This window comes from Canis lupus, chromosome 7 (genome assembly GCF_003254725.2).
Source record: "Canis lupus dingo isolate Sandy chromosome 7, ASM325472v2, whole genome shotgun sequence".
In the NCBI taxonomy this organism is placed as follows: Eukaryota; Metazoa; Chordata; class Mammalia; order Carnivora; family Canidae; genus Canis; species Canis lupus.
Genome location: NC_064249.1, coordinates 56,644,402 through 56,661,798, shown reverse-complemented (window position 1 = coordinate 56,661,798; position 17,397 = coordinate 56,644,402).

The following is a 17,397-nucleotide window of genomic DNA, read 5'->3' as shown; positions in this document are numbered from 1 at the left end:
CTACATGGTCTCAGCTGACCTAGGATGTATGAATGAGCCCAGCTAAGACAGAAGAACCAACATAGCTCAAGTTTACTGACCCACGGAACTCTGGGCAAAATAAATGGCTGCTGTTTTAAGCCATTAATTTTTGGGGTGACTTGTTCCATAGTAAAATTAGCCAATAAAGAAAGATGCCATTATTCTAACCTTATCAATGAGCAAAACGAAGTGCAGAGAAATCAAATAAAATTTTCAGGGCCACACAGCTTTTCAAAAGTAGAGCCAAGATCCAAACCAATACAACCTGACTCTAGAGGTTAACCATTCTGCTACATTAGCCACAAAAGAAGTGCCTGCCTTCTGTGAACTTCATACATCTATTCATCAAGCATATGTTAAGTATTCATTATATCCCAGACAATGTGCTAAACATTGAAGATAACAATGATGAGTAAAACTGCGTCCTTGCCCTCAAGGGGCTAACATTCTAATGGAGGAGACAGGCAGGTAAATTAGACACAGCATGTGAATAATTACAGTGTGATGATTGCTCTAATAAGGGTATGTGTAATGAACTACTGGAGCAGAAAGAACAAGCTCCTACGTTCCTTATAGTACTTATTACCTATAATACTTTCTTGATACTTATTGTTTACCGCTTTGTATAGCTAATTACTTATATAGATTAATATATTTTATGATCTCAGCTAGATGATAAGCTTCTAGAGGAGAAAAAGCCTGGTACCAGATAAAGTCTCCCGTGGTCCACAGCTCTGTATCTTGCCCATAATAGATATCCAGTAAATATACTGATGGACTATGAAAGATGGATTTTCAAGTTTTTCAGGGTAACAGCAGAAAGGACAAGGGGGTATTTCATAATCCGGGACTGTTTTGGGCATTTAACTAAGGAGATATTAATCAATTTCTTGATTTTAAATAATAAAATCTTTTTAACATTGTGAAATAAACATTTATTGTACATAGACAAGAATCTGATAGGACCTTGTGAGTATTTCCCTCAAATCCTTTACCTATGGCAACCATCACTTGGCCAAGTACTCTAAAAATTTGAAGGGAATAGTTACTTTTATGGAAATATTTATTAAACTACTAAACCAAGGTAGCACAAAGTTGTGTTTCTAAGCCTGCATTCTGGAAGCAGACCACTTACTTTTGAATCCTAGCTTTGCCACTCCATCTTTGAGACTTTGGATAAATAACATTTCTCTGCCCAGTTTCCTCATCCAAGAATGGGGATAATTATAGTACCTGCCTCCTAGGGTTTTACAATGCTTAAATTTTGTAAATATTTGTAAAAGTGCTTAGAACAGTTTCAGACACATAGTGAGCACCATGTGAATGTTTGTTAAATAAAAAATACACGTATGTAACTAAAGAAGAACTTTTTCTTTTTCCTATTCTGCACATTATGCCCAGTATTCAACAAATATGAGTTAGAAGGAATAAAGACATCTGCTTTTCTCAGGTTTGCAATAATTCATAATGCTATTCAAGAGACAACCGGTCATGTTAACAAAAGAATCATTATTTTTGACTTTGTTCTTTAAATGTTGTATATTTCCATTTATCTTCCTATAGTTTTAAAAACCACCATTCATTTATCTTTGGGAACACTTGGTGTTTTTTTTTTTTTAAGATTTTATTTATTTATTCATGAGACACACACACGAGAGAGAGAGAGAGAGAGAGAGAGAGAGAGAGAGGCAGAGACACAGGCAGAGGGAGAAGCAGGCTCCATGCAGGGAGCCCGATGTGGGACTCGATCTCAGGTCTCCAGGATCACACCCTGGGCCGAAGGCAGGGGCTAAATGGCTGAGCCACCCAGAGATCCCAATACTTGGTGTTTTATGTACGTGTCTTGGGTAATTGAGATTCTAAAAATGCAAGGACATTTATTATTAATATTAGTTTAACATTTATTATTAATATTAGTTTAGGTTGCTGAATATATACCTGACTCTGAAAAGTGGCTTTTTGGCATTAGACCTTCATGCCAATGACTGAGATGAGAGAGAAGGTTGTTGGGCTTCAGCTTTTTCTTTAACGTTATCTGTGACCTTGGACAAATCACTTTTATTCTCCATATTTGCAGAGAGAAAACATTTCCTTCATTTAACCAGTCTGGGGTTGCATTAAGACTAGAGTGAATGTTCCCCAAAAAACAGTTGGGAACTTTCCTCATGACCTGTGGAATAAGATGAGGGTTTAAGCAATATAAGAAGAAAAAAATTTCCCACAGAAAACTGTCCAGAGGCTTGAGTCCAGAGCATTTACTCAGTCATCTTTGTACAAACAATCAGATACAAACAAATAAAAAATTGGAAGTTTGCTGACTGTTTTAAGAGAAATTATGTGTACTAACAAAAAATTATTTCATAAGCATCAAAGTTTTTGAAGAGTTGAGGTTTATGGGAAAGTATTTGTTTTACTGTAAAAATGCCATATTCTGAATATTGAGTAAAGGAAGGCATGACAATCTTTCCCTATGAGCAAGACAATGCATCTTTATCACAACGAGTTGTTACCTAAATCTGCAAATTATCCTAATCACCTTCCCCACCCTTAAATTTTTTTTTTATAAATATTTACTTATTTTTGAGAGAGAGAGAGAGAGAGAGAGAGAGCGCAAGCAAGCAGGGGGAGGGGCAGAGGGAGAAAGAGAAAATCTTAAGCAGACTCCCCACTGAGCAAGGAGCCCACAGGGCTGAATCCCAGCTCCTGAGATCATGACCTGAGTCGAAATCAAGGGTCAGATGCTTAACAGACTAAGTCACCCCCAGACACCCCTCAATTTTTTTTTTTTATTTGTGGCAATTTTGTTCTTTTTCTTACTAATGCTTAAAAAGGAAGATATGTATTGCTGGGTTGGAATATTCGCCAGTGCATTGACATTTTTCATAATCAAGAGAGAATGATGTAAGTTTTCTAGTCAAATACCTAATTGCTTAATTACTAAATATTATTGTATCATTACAAGGAAATACTACCTTGACTAAGGTCCAGTTTCTATTACAGATGAGCTGTTTATACCTTTAAATATCTATTTATTTCTGCTCTCAGCTTCTTAGATATCAGTGCAAATTTCTCCAATTGTCCATTTTCAGAATAATCTTTCTTTGTTGCTTTCTTATCTTTTTCACCAGATCCTTCTCATTCTTCCATCCCACACCAGTATATCCCATCCTATTTCTACTTATGTTTGTTTAAAATATATTTCACAACATTTCAGAAAAATTTAAACTGTTCAAATTCTATGACTTCATATCGTTATATTGTTGAAGAAGTTTTGTCTGACAGTTTGAATACATTTTGGGAGTTGGTTGGCTGAGGTGACAAATAATTTAAAAATTCTGTTGGGTATTTCACTTTGTTATTTAAAAGACAATCAACTAACTAAAGGATATATTTTCTAAAAATCTGTTGTTAACATGCAGCCAGTGCTATTACAACATGATAAATCTGAATGGGGAAATTTTCCTTTTGTCTTTACATATTATTGAGCTCAGCATTAAAGTAACATGAGTTGAAATAAGGACTAATTTAAGTTCTCCTTGGGGACTTGAATCTCGTCTGCAAGAACATTTTGTCCAGTTTTATCTTATTTTATGTATATTAATTTCCTTGGCTTTCTAACAATAGTCAAAAGAAACCAAATACTTCAAGAGAAAATGTCAATAACACCCTTATTGTGTAAGATGGAGCTCTTTGCAGTTCTTATCTTTAAGAAAAGCTTTCAGTTATAATTGCTTTCATAAACTGAAAACGTATATATTCTTGGCACAAAATTCTACAGCATCTCTGAAGGGGGTAAAAGTTGTCAGTTGAATCTCATATGTAAATGCTTCTTTGCCCATTTAATGAATATGTCTATTGATGCTTGGGAAAACTCAAGTATAATGATTTTAGGTAATACGTACAGTATCTAGTTTTGAAGGTAAAATTTTAAATGCATCTGTATATTTGTTCTTGTTCCCCAAAGTTTGTATTCCTCAGCATGGGTAACTGTCAGGACTTCCAAAGTGTATTTTCTTTTGAAACTATTATTAATATAATATTTTATTTAGCTTTTTTCTAAGCTACAGGGGTACTTTTTAAATAAATTTTTTATTTTAGAAAGATTTAGATTTACAGAAAAATTGAAAAGATAGTACCGAGTCCCCATATACCTAGCACTCAGTGTCCCCTATCATTAACATCTTACATTAGCGTGTTGCATTTGTTACAACTAATAGCAATTTGATGCTTTACTATTACTAACTGCAGTCCATAGTTTATTAAATTTACTAGATTTTTACCTAATTTCCTTTTCCAGGATCCCATCCAAGATATCACATTACATTTGGTTGTCATATTTCCTTAGGCTCCTTTCGGCTGTACAGTTTCTTACACTTTCTTGTTTTTGATGACCTATAACTTTTAGAGATACTGATCTGGCTATTTGTAAAATGTCTCTCAGTTGGGAGTTGTCTGTTTTTCTCATGATGAGACTGGGTTTATGGGTTTATAGGAGAAGGACCACAAAGATAAAGTCCCATTGTAATCTCATAATATCAAGAGTATATGTGATCAACATGACTTATCACTGTTGATGTTACAGTTGTCATTAGGCTCAAGTAATTATTTGCCAGGTTTCTGCAGTGAGAGTAGTGCCCCGACCCCCCATTTTCCTTTAAATTATACTCCTTGGGGATCCCTGAGTGGCTCAGTGGGTTAGTGCCTGCCTTTGGCCCAGGGCACAATCCAGGAGACCTGGGATTGAGTCCCACGTCGGGCTCCCTGCATGGAGCCTGCTTCTCCCTCTGCCTGTGTCTCTCCCTCTCTCTCTCTCTCTCTCTCTGTATCTCTCATGAATAAATAAATAAAAATCTTAAAAAAAATAAATTATACTCCTTGGAAACTAGTCATAGCCCACACTTAAGGAGTGGAGAGTTATGCTCCGACTCCTTGAGGGTGAAGTATCTACATAAAGTATTTGAAACTTGTCTACAAAGGAAATTTGATCTATTCTCCCTCATTTATTTATTTATTTATTTATTTATTTATTTATTTAATTATTTCTTTATATCATTATGGACCCATAGATATTTATTTTTGTCCTTTGGGTTATAATCCAGTACTACGTTTTTCTGTTGCTTGAACCATTTCAGTTTCAGCCATTGGAAGGTCTTTTCAGTTGGTTCCTGTATCCCTTGATATAGTCCTATCATTACTGTTCTTTTTCCTTCTTTCCTTCCCTTCAGACCTCTGCTCCCCACCTGCTCCCTCTCCCCACCTTCCCTCCCTCTCTCCCTTCCCTCTTTCCTGGCATGGCAAGATATTGCATGCTCACTTTGTATAGTTCATGCTTTAGTCCTAGGATCAACCATATCTCCAAGGAATCTTGCTTTCTTTTATTGGAAATGATGTTAGAAATGAAGATTTGAGCATTAAGTATGCTAATAATCCTGTATGTACACATATCTATATATGTTTCTATATGTAACCATCTATATATTAAGCTAAGTTCATATTGATGTCTCCAACTTTAATCCATTATCAATCAGTTTTGATTTAACTTAAATGGTTTACATGGGGAAAACAGGAGGAAGAGGAACAGACAAAGCAGTGTCCCTACTTTGAGGTAGATGAGATTATAGCATACACTGAGCTCTCGCAGGATGCAAACAAGTGCTCTTATGGAGAAATAAACCATACCCTTGATTAAGAGTCTTCAGATTTATTATTTAATAAGGTTATACTTAAAAAGTGTAACATGCAGAAAATGAATATTTTGCAACCGAAGTTCAAAAACTTTTTAATTAAACATTTTAAAGTCTAATAATATTTTTAAAATATATTTTCAATAGGAAAGATGTCAGAATTCTATAACTGTAGAGGAAGAACTCAAACACAGGCCTATTGAGAAGAGAATATGAGAAAAAGCATCTCAACCCTAGCCTGATCTTGCTTCTATTGATCCTGATGAACACTGGAAACGCATAATAGAATGGTTGTAGCTACAGTTGATGTAATAGTTCAAAGCCCAGGGGGAATAGGAGAAAATAACACAGGCTGTAGGATTGAAAGAAATGGATTTGAAGATCACTCCTATCATTCATTGGTAACATAAATATCCTAATGCCACTAACCTTTAATTTTCTTATTTGTAAAATGAGATAATAATAATAATAATAATTTGTATTACAGTTGAGGGCAATATAACAGTCACAAAAGCAAACAAAAACGTGAAAATAATTTTTGAACTGTTAAAAACAATGCAAAAAATATTATGGAAGAAGATCATACCCATGTGGGTAGTTGGGGGTCAATATTGCATGGTGATCAAGAATGTTGACTTTGGAAAGAGATCATTTGGTTAAAATCGCAACTATACAATTTACCAATCTTGTAAAATTGGGTAAGAAACCTAATTTCTCAAAGAATCAGTTTTTTTACAGGTAGAATGGGATTCATTTGGATTTCAGTTTAATAATCTATGGCGTAGAGAGGGACATTGTGTGGTCACTAATGTCCTTTTTAGCTCTAAATCTTAAGGTCTGAGTGTCTATTTCCTTGAAATGCTAATTGAGTCATTAAATGGGGGCTCCAAGGTCATAATGTAGAGCCTGGGTAAATTTTTTTGAATTTGGGAAGCAAGAGGATTGGGCTTCCTAAGCAAGACATGAGGATCCTCAGATAAGTTATGCCTGAATTCAAAGATCAAAGGAGGCTATATCCTGGGAAGCTCCTTCACTTGCATGGGCCCCTTCCAAGGCTCTGGGAGGGGCCCTAGCAATGTGTAAAAATTTCAAAAATAATTAATTGCAACAAATTAAAATATTTCTCTATTTCCACTTGGACTTTCCCTCATGTCAGATGGTGTTGGAGGAGGAGCCATAAACATTTTTGGACGTAGTGAAAGGGAAGTTGAATGGACAGTGTGGTGTGAATGGAATAGGATGTATTTATGTGTTCACAATTATTTTCACATAGAATTAAGTTATTATTAGTTCCCCCAATGAAAGAATAACTACTAGGAATATTCTGGCTTTCCACTGTGCTGATTCACACAGCATCAAGAAAAAAAAAGTGTTAAGATTGGAAGTTCTATTGTGATATGAGTATGTACTCTCAAAACAGTCCTTGAAGAATATGGGGTGTTTGAGATGATTCCCTGCACAAGAAAATTGAAATCTTATAGTTGGCTTATAAAAGAAACTTCCATATACATTGGGAAGTTGAAAGAAATTTTCTGAAGTACCAATAATTAAAAAAAAAAAATTTCGATCAGTCATGGTAGAAGAAAGACTAAAGACTGATCTTTTGTTTTGTCCTTATAGAAAACCGTATTACAATTTTTTTGCTATCATGCAATTGAAGACTATGAAGTCAACATTTCATGGAAAAGAGGTGTTACAGAGATATATGTTAGTTAATTATTAAAAATTATGTTATTTGGATATTTTGCAAAGTTTGTGCTATTGGTGCTTTGTAAAATTGGAGATTTTAAGCACCAGGGAATGTGAATCTACCCCGTGTTTGCTTCTCTAAGAATTGTACTAAGTCTGTTACAAGTAGCTGTGGAGTAGACGGATTTCTGTGATGCACAAAGATACAGGGCTGAATATAGATTTCCTTTTAGATCCTTTGTATTTTAGGAATTCCTGTGAAATGAAGAATTGAGGCTCTTAGAGCTTCCTTCTGTTTGTATGGCCTCCTTCCCTGATAGCCTGGAGGAATTCTGTGGCTCCCAAGGGCCCAATTTGCTAGCTGGAGCCACTTAGGCAGTAAACTGGTCACCACTGCAGACAGGAGAGCTGGACTGGTTTGTTTCACTGGTGCCTGTATGCAGATGGGCCTCACTATGTATGTGCGTATGCATATATTCATTCACCAAAATATTTAATGCTATGTGTGAGATGACTTTTGTACCTACATGTTATTTCTTAGAATAAAAGCTCTGAGGTTTGTGCAATGGAAAAATTGGTGCTGGAAGATCATCTAAGCACCCTGTCACTTATCAATAAGGTTCTAAAATCCATTGAAACCTAAAAACTCTTCTGATATCTCCTAATCTGGCTTTTCTTGAACTCATACACATACGTGATGGCAATTCAACAACCTTCACCCTAAATGCTTTATTCTAATGGCCACATTTCAGAATCTGAGGGCATACTTGTGCTAAATAAATTTCTTAGTAATAATGTAATTTGCTAATGTGATTTAAAAACCACCAAGTCATTTGGAAAAATAAATGTATTGTTGATCAAAACACCTGAATAACAATTTAAGTAGTCACATTCTCTCTTCCAGAGCAAATATTATGATTTTCGTGTGTTTATATGCAGTCGTGGATATATACTTGTGTGCACACATATATGTATGTATGTGTGCACATGGATTATATTTTTTCATACATACACGTCTACACATACATACATATTTATAGTATATATAATCACTGTATATGTGCACTTTGTAGGACTTAAGAATTGCTTTACCCATTCTTAGAGGGTATGATCTATTAAAATATTGTTTTAGGACCAATGTAATAGCTTTAGTATAGTAAGAGATATTACCTGTCTCCTATGACCCTGGTGGATTCTGCTATTTAAGAATATATACACATTTGCTCAGTGGCTTTGTATATTTCCCAAGAGTGGGGCACCAGGTAGCAAAGGCCAATGTGAAGCAACTAAAAAATTTCACTCTACTCTCTAAATATTTCAAAAAGTACAACATCAGTAACCAGAATCTAAATTTTTCTAAAGCTCTGCCCCACAGCATGGAGTGAATGGAAGGAATATGCTTTAGGTGAAGGGCTTTCTGAGCCTATTTCTGGCATCCAAGCAGCAAATGGTGGCAAATGAATCTGCGCTATAGATCACTTAGAGTGTGGATGGTCATTTTACCCTCTGCTATCCGCAGAAGACACCAACCTATTGCCACAATATCCTTATCAGAAATTAACTGGAGGCTGTGCCTGTCTTCCAGGATCCCCTTTCGCGTTGGAGACACTCTCCTGTTTGCTCTTCTCCATACCCACTGAGAAGATATGCAGTTCCACTATGAGGACCCAGGGGTAGCTTAAATAATTTCTGAAGTTATAGCTTACTGTAAGCTTTCATGCACTTACTCTGCTGAAGAAAATGAATTTACTACATGGAATCACACTTCTCCTAAAATATCCCTCGGTCTCCACAACCTACAGACATGTAACAAGCAAAGGAGTGCTTATAGACACTGATCTATTAAACCATTTTCTTAAAATACCTGCAGTCTTTTCATACAAAACAGAAAAAAAATCATTAAACCTATGGTTTGCCAGACAATTACTTTGTCAAATCTCAAGAAATTGCATAATAAATTGTATACATGCATCAAACATGAACACCAGAGGAGTATAACAAGCTATGTATTTCCAGTCCACTTGTTCTTGCATCCAAACAGTAGCTTTTGTTTTCACGAACAATTCTATATCTTTCCTGAAGGCTTTTACAAAATATGGCTATACATTTATCTATCAAACTAAGTATAAATAATTGAGACACTTAATATGCACAGTAATGGGGAAATGCACGAATAACTTCATTATTAATGTCTATTGATTACTTATGTTTTCAAATAGGCAAATGTGCTGCTAGTATTTTTATCATGTAAATCTATATGTGTATTTTGGTTTTACCTGTTTATTGGCAAATTTACAATCCACATTATGGGCATTTTTATTGCTTTACACACTTATTTGATATGCACATAACCAAGGTCAGTTTACAAACTGACTAATGTTTACTCAATTTGATTACTATGTTACATTTCTGAGTTTATTTTCCCTTTGGAAAATTAACTGTACAAGGAAGCCCAGTAAATCTTTACTTAAAAATTCCAAACTTTAGATTGATTTCAGCAGTGAGTTTGTATTGATCTCAAAAGCTTTGCGTTCCTAACTAAAAACTAATCTTTATTTCACCCTTTAGTGACTGCAGTCATAAATATGCTCACTCCTACCAGTGTAGAGTGGATTAATGGTTATTGGAGATTGGGGCTTCCAACTGAGTCTGGGAAACCTTAACCTTTGGAGGACAACATGAAGGCATTTACCCCTTGTCAGCTATAATCCCTAGGTCCACTTTTGACATTTACCTGAGTGTTAAAGAGGAAGCAGAGCAGGGACTGGGGAATAAAGCTCCAGAGATTCTGCTTGGCTATTAATCACTCACGGTTAGATTGACTGCCGTGCTTGATCTGGCTGCTTCCGGCCATCAGAGTCACTGAAAGGCATGGCCTTGCCTCTCCACTCTGGAGCCTGGGTTAACTCCTCCTGGGGAAGACTTTTACTGCTTGCCTGCAAGGAGGGGTTACTTGCAATGCCAAACCCGTCTGTCGTTATCCTTCCAACTTTGCTGTACTGATGGAACTAATATTCTGGGGGAGTATGTCCAACCCATTTGTGTGATCTAATTATAGAGAATAAAAGAGTTAAAAAGGAACAAAACAGAAGTTGTTACTGAGGGATGACCAATAACATTCCAGGCAGCAGGAGATGAAAGGCTGACAAATGGTAAGGAAGCTGTAAAGCAGTGTTCCTCAAAGCATGGTCCTGGGTACCTCCAGGATCACAATAACTAAATGAGAATGTCAACTTAGCATCACCTCCTGGGCACCAGCATTCTGAACTTCAACAAGCACTCCGAGGAGCTCTTATGCCCCTCAGAGTGTGAGACAGACACACTTTCATGATATTGGTGTGTTTCCCCCTTTACCACTTTCTATGGTGCAAAGTAAGAATTTTAATTTTTTTGGACCCGATGGCAGAAATTAGTATTAGCTAACTCAGTATCCTTATTTTTCCTTTTTTTTTTTTTTTTGTAATACAAACTTAATCTTCACCTGGGCTCCTTGTTGCCCAGTTATTATTTTTCAGCCTTCCTGACAGTTAGATATGAGAGGCTTTTGTGTGGGATTTATAAAATGTCTCTCTTAAAGGGTTGAGGCATGCCCTTTTCCCTCCCTTTCTTTAGTGTGCTTAGCCCATATTAACTGGAACCTATTAACTGGGACCCCCGCAGGTCATCATGGACCACAAGGACAAGGCTGTCACCTGGGATTGGTGGGTCAGAGAATTTGAAGGCACTGGGGTCCCTGATGATTTTTCATGAAACCACCCCACTGGTCCTGGATGATCGATCACTAGATCACTTTCACATGACAGAGTAAAACCTGTGTCTTTAAACCTTGACCATGGGAGGGATTCACTATAGTTCAGAGCTGAGTGAGATTAGCAACTGGTACAGATCCCTTCAGGATTATGGGCTGACTTCAGGCAAAATCCTCCCACTTTGGATGACCCCCGACTTTTCCCCGAGCATTATTATTGCCTGTGACAGTGAGAGTGTATCTGAATATTAATAGTCTCTTTGTTATGTTTCCGTGGGCTCAGGAGTCAGAGAGGTACTCCTGGCCTTGCTTAGAATTTCACGAGAGGTCCGTGTGCTTCTCGCTGTTGTCCACAGAAAGGTGATAGGTTTGTAGTGGCTAGTTGGCCATGGGGGTTCTAGGGAGGATGGCAGCCCCAAGGACAGATGTGCATGCAGGAATCTAGATTGCCCGTTAAGGCAATTGATCACTTAGTGGTGCCCTCCATGCTCCATGAAGTTAACCTTTATCAGACTTAAGGCTAGGCCTGTTACATATGGATGAAATGCAGTGTCTTAAAGACATTCGAAGCTTACTTAAAGTGTTCCTTTTACCTTGAGGACGAAAAGATTGTATTTCTTTTCTCCCGTTGGTATTTTTATTTCTTCTGTTCCCAAATCTGATACTATCAAGTCACTATCTTTGTGTAGGGATAGCACTTCCAAACTTTACTGTCATGACTTTTAAGATTATGTGCAAATACAGCAAGCAAAGTAAGATTTTCTATTTCTTTCACTGATGTTGGCTCAGTTACTGAGGCCATTTATTAGAGGCTTTTCCCCATTTTTTCCTTTTCTTTCTCATTCTGCCATGAATGCAGTTACAACCTTTAACATGATTACCTTTATTGATACATTGATTAATGGAATGGCTACAGCGTCCCTTGCACAAATAATTCATTAGTTAAGATCACATTCTGACATCTAGTATGATCCTAGTTATGTTAGAACAGGGACTTTCAAAGTGTGGTCCCTGCAGCAGTTGCAACAGCATCACCTGAGAAGTTGTTAGGAATGTAGATTCTTGAATCTAGGAATGCTGCCCTAGATCCACTGAATCAGAAACTCTGGAGGTAGGGCCCAGAAATTTGTATTTTTACAAGCCTTCCAGATGATTCTGATGCCTGTTTAAGTTTGAGACCAGTGTTCCAGAGTGAGTCTAGTCATGTCTTCAAACCAACCCACCAACAATGCTTAAAGGTGTATTCCTTAATGTTTCCACGCGAGTGAAATCTTCAACTCCCATAGGTTGGAATTGAACATTCAATTATATAACTTTTACCTCATCTATCTTCAGTCTACAGTTAATTGGGCCAGGCAATAAAATGATTCAATCTGTGCTAAAAGGGCACAAATACTAATAACAGTTAACAATGTACAGTATTCTTTCAGTTTTCAAGATGCTGACACTTTTAAAATTTCATTTGATTATGCAGCGGGTTCAATATGAGTTAATGCAATTTGATTGTAGGAAAAAATCATAAAAACAAACCAATGCAGGGACATGTTTTATTCTTTTCTTTGCTCCTATATTGCTGGTTTTCTGGCACTAGAAACTATGATTGATAAAATAAATACGATTTAACGAATGATCACCTAAGTGAATAATGTTTAATAGTATTATTTGAACAATATTTACTAATGAATTGGGGGAAGAATCTATGGGGTTTTAGGCAAAGTCTATTTTGAAGGAGAGAGAACTTTATGAAACACATTTCAATTTTGTAACCATATATCTGACACTAAGACATTTGACATTAATACTCACTGACTTATAGATACACTGTAGAGATTGACTTATTGTCCTCATTTCGATGGGAAACACAAGCTCAAGATAGTTATTGGGTCACACCCATGAGACCAATATTCTTTCTGTATTATTATTATTATTATATACTATTAGATGGGAGAATATAATTTTTCAAGAACATAAATATAATATTTAGGAATTGACTTAAATGGTTCTTAAATCCATGTTTTATTATACCTGTAATCTAAATTGGAATATTGTGCTCCATTAGTTTACTAAATATGCTTAAATAGTATTTTAAAAAATTATATTAAAGATAAAAATCAAGAACTATCTTTGAAAATGGGGTAAAATAAAGCAAAGAACTTCTTAAAAAATGCCCAGCATCTATCTAAGTGCTAAATTTATTAAAGGCATTAACCAAGTACTTTTACTAATAGTCCAGGATTGTCATCCCAACCAAACATTTCAGGGTTTGATAATATTCTCTCTTAGCTCCAAGACTCTTAAAAGTAATATCAATCCTAAGACTCTTAATCTTTTCAAAGCTCTCCAAAAACAGCAAATCCCAAACCACAGTGTTTTGAAGCAAACTTCTGATAAAGAATTTGGAATATTTTCAATAAGAATAACAAAATTAAATTTCCAGGAGTGTGCTTTAGTGGAAAAGATTCAAGCTTTGGAGTTAGAGAACTGGGCTTGATTTCTACCTCTGTAACTTACTAGATCTAAGTCCAAGTTAGTTATCCCACTGAGCCTCAGTTTCTTCATCTATACGATGGAACTGATAATAATACCCGCCTCATACAATTTTTGTGAACATCAACCAGAATGGCATGTGTGTTCATTTTCCAGTCTAGAGATTGGCAAATAGAAAGTCCTAGATGTACAATAGCTCTTGTTATGTGAAAAGACAATGTGAGGGACGCCTGAGTGGTTCAGTGGTTGAGAGTCTGCCTTTGGCTCAGGGCATGATCCCAGGGTCCTGGGATCGAGTCCCACATTGGACTCCCTATGGAGAGCCTGCTTCTCCCTCTGCCTGTGTCTCTGCCTCTCTCTCGGTGTCTCTCATGAATAAATAGTCTTTTTTTAAAAAAGAAAAAAACAATGTGAATGTACATGAAATAATTTGTAAAATGTGAAGGATGCAGACATGTTGGTTTGATATATTAGTTTCGTAGAAATAGAGTGAAAAAATTATAGTTGGGGAATCACTATTTCTAAGAACAGACTTGGAAAATTCAAGCCTGTTTGATTTCAGTTAGTGCACTGAAGGCACACAAAATCTGAGGAAATAGTAAAGTCTTCTATCAATTTGTATGAGGGAAAATCATTCCCTAGTAATTAAAAATCAAGCTTCTCTGGAATTCTGGCATGCTGAAAGAACTAGATAGGCACATTCAGATAGCCTGCAAGCTTTTTTAGTAGTGTAATTGTGACACTGAATTTTTAAAGAGAAAAATAAAGATGACAAAGTAAGTGACAGTATCCAAAAATGATCCTGCCTTACATTCTTAGATAATTTTCATATCACCATTTACCACTTACCCTAAATGAATAATTATAGAATAAGGGTGAACAGTATCACCCAAGAAGACAACTACCCTGTCATCTTCTAATTCACTGAACCCAATCTTTCCTGGGTACTTACGGTGTCATGTGGTACAAAATCAAAATTAAAAAAATGCAGTATTTGCTTTGGAAGAGTTCAGCAATCCAACTCTGTAGCACATGAAAGAAAAGACATATATCTAGAAGAACCTGAGTAATTCCACAGGTGAGTGGAAATAGCCAGCAGATAGAACACTAACTAAAACACACTCTCCTTGAGGAACTGTCATGATAACGCATACATAGTTAGACAAACTTTATAAACAATGCCACAGATGAATCAGTCAGAAAAAGCCTAAAGGCGAGGATGCAGAGCTTCTAATAATTCTAGAATGCTCATTTTTTTGTAGTTACAAAAACTAGAGATTATTTATGTAGAGCAGTAATTCTTAAGGTATGGTCCATAGAAACCTGGTGGTGCCTGAAATCTTTTCAGAGGGTGCATGAAGCCAAAACTATTCTAATAACAAATATGTTATTTGAACTTCTTACCATGTTGAAAATTGTACTGACATTGGAAAAGGCATGGTGGTAAAACTACCATTTTTAGGTAGTCTGAGGAAGAATCAAGGCAGCAGCACCAAACGAAACAAGCAGTCATTATATTCTTAAATGCTAGGCACTTTTGGTTTGGTTTATCACCAGTTTCACTTAAGAATGTTTTTGATGAAGAAATAAATTATTAATTTTATTACATCTTAAATTTGAATATATATATTTTAATGTTCTGTGTGACAAAATGGGAAGTTCTTGTGTATAACAAAGTATGTTGATTGTCTTAGGGAAAGCTTCTTGTGCAACTGTTTGAGTTGCAAGCTAAACTAACCTTTTTTTTTTTTTTTTTCATGGAACATGACAACATGACTTGAAAGAATGAAAAAGTATTTTTGGACGTGAAATTCTCTTGACAATGAACAAAGTGAAACTATCATTTCAAGAAAAACAATTGACAATACTTATTGCCAAGGATAAAATTTGAACTTTCCAGTGAAAAATAGAATTTTGGAAAACTTACATTAACCATCATGAACTTGATTTAAACATTTATTTTATGAAATTGGTGGTACTACTATTAACAGATGATTTTTTTTTTAATTTTTATTTATTTATGATAGAGAGAGAGAGAGAGAGAGAGAGAGACAGGCAGAGGGAGAAGCAGGCTCCATGCACCGGGAGCCCGACGTGGGACTCGATCCCGGGTCTCCAGGATCGTGCCCTGGGCCAAAGGCAGGTGCCAAACCGCTGCGCCACCCAGGGATCCCCCTAACAGATGATTTTTAAAAATATTGTGCAATGATATGTGTCGACATATAGAAGCTTTGCATAATTTGATGGAGCTGTATTTTCCAAATATTGATGCTTGATATACAAAATCATACATGGGTAAAGGATTCATGAAAAATGGAAGACAAACCAATGGATTCAATGTAACAGAGCACAGAAAGTTAATTATTATAATTTCATATTCTACATTGCAACAGATCCAAAGGAAACTACCACTTGTCAAGTTTTGATGTGATATCAAAAAAGAATATAAAAAATTATCTGAAATGGCTACACAAATGCCATCCTTTTTCTAACTATAGGTCTGTGTGAGTCTGGGTTTTCTTTTTTTTTTATTTCTTTTTTTCTTTTTTTCTTTTTTTATTTATGATAGTCACAGAGAGAGAGAGAGAGAGAGAGAGAGAGAGGCAGAGACATAGGCAGAGGGAGAAGCAGGCTCCATGCACCGGGAGCCTGATGTGGGATTCGATCCCGGGTCTCCAGGACCGCACCCTGGGCCAAAGGCAGGGGCCAAACCGCTGTGCCACCCAGGGATCCCCCCTATAAAAATATTTTTAAAATGCCAGATGGCTCCCTAATCTTTGTTTTGGACAATATAGCTACTTTTCATAAACTTGTGATTTATTTTAACACAGGTTTGTCATTTTCAAATGAATTAATAAATACATATTTGAAATGTCTGCCTTTTTATTTCTAGTAAGGTAAATATCAATAGGTATGATCCATATAATTAAAATCTCTTTGGAGTACTAAGTATTTCTTAGGAGTGTAAAAGATTCTTGAAACAGAGGTTGTAAGAATCACTAGCATGGATTATAAAACAAACAAACAACAAAACTTTTGGTAAGGTTTTGATTTCTTAATCATACTCTCTTTGGAATATTTCAACAATCTTGGCAAAATGCCACATTTGAGCACGAAAGGACAAAGTTAAAATTTCAGGTGGAATGTCATGGGGGATTCTTGTGGGGGATGGAGATTGTTAATGGACTTCCTGAAGAACCACAGGAAGTGACTCTCCCTTATAACCAAGTCCCTCTGGTAAGCTCCCCAGGGCATTTATTCTCTGAAGGCCAAAATACTTCTAGCACTGGAGCATAAGGTACTTTGATTTTGTGATACCCCAGGATGTAAAAAATAATCTCAAGGGACGATTATAAAAAAAAAAACCTGTCCAATAATTGTAATTTGCTTTAATTTTAAAGCCTTATAAATATTGTCTTATGATTGCTTTTTAGAGATATGTGTATGTATGTGTGTATATATGTATGCATGTGTATCTGTGTGTATATATATGTGTGTGTGTGTGTACACGTGTAGTGGGTTTGTACTAAACCTGGTATCTAGTATTTACTAGCTGAGGAATATAAACATTAAAACATTAAAAGGCATCCTATGGATATGGGGACAATGTTTGTGATGTGAACTAATATAACCATTATTGAAGCACACCTGTTAAACTTTTCCTTCAATTCTAGCCACTTTATTCTTTTGTTTTTCCTCTTCCTTTCCAGCAAGGTTCTAGCTCAGTACCCTCATTGTAATTGACTCCCCCAGGCTCTGTCCATTTTT